At 31.4% G+C, this 678-nt stretch overlaps 1 non-coding gene across 1 annotated transcript; it reads left to right on the forward strand.

Moving 5' to 3' along the window:
• Nucleotides 1-261: 261 nt before the first annotated feature.
• Nucleotides 262-333, forward strand: Trnae-cuc. Its single transcript has one exon. It is a non-coding gene; the product is annotated as a tRNA-Glu (tRNA).
• The last annotated feature ends 345 nt before the right edge of the window (nucleotides 334-678 follow it).

A 678-nucleotide genomic window follows, 5' to 3' on the forward strand; every position in this document is an offset into this window, starting at 1 on the left:
CTATGCTTGAAAACTATTTGCATTTTCGAGGATTCCACCAAAAAAAAATGTATGGTACAAGAGGAAAGGGGGTGAGGCATAAATTTGCTTACGTAATACTTGAACGACCAATATAGAAGATGAAAATATATTTTGTTCAAATCTGACGCAGGGAGATCTCGGCTCAAAAATGTATTCTAATTTTAAAAGCTTAGCTAGTTGACTGATGATTTGAATTAATACATGAAAGAACATAATTTATAATTTACCAATGCTTATATATCCGATATGGTCTAGTGGCTAGGATACCTGGCTCTCACCCAGGAGGCTCGGGTTCGATTCCCGGTATCGGAAGTTATTTTTACATAAAATTTCCACAGAGCCTAAGAACGTGTGATAATAATTAAATTCTCTTATAAAATACATACTAATGACATTGCTGATTTCTATTTTTAAATATACAAATCTTCTGTGCGTCTATTTGTAAATAATCTCTTAAACGACTGTATTCAATTACTTTACATTTATAATTAGGTAATTGTTTCTGTTAATTTTTGTGTTCGACATGTGTACAGAACAATGTCTATTCCGCTAGTTGATAAATAATTCAAACCAATTTTAACACTCTTCTCGTTTTAAGTTTAAAAAAATCTGTCAGGAATAGTTCCATCTTTCAAAAAGATTTTTCGGAATTTATCC

This window comes from Pieris rapae, chromosome 3, assembly GCF_905147795.1.
Source record: "Pieris rapae chromosome 3, ilPieRapa1.1, whole genome shotgun sequence".
NCBI lineage: Eukaryota > Metazoa > Arthropoda > Insecta > Lepidoptera > Pieridae > Pieris > Pieris rapae.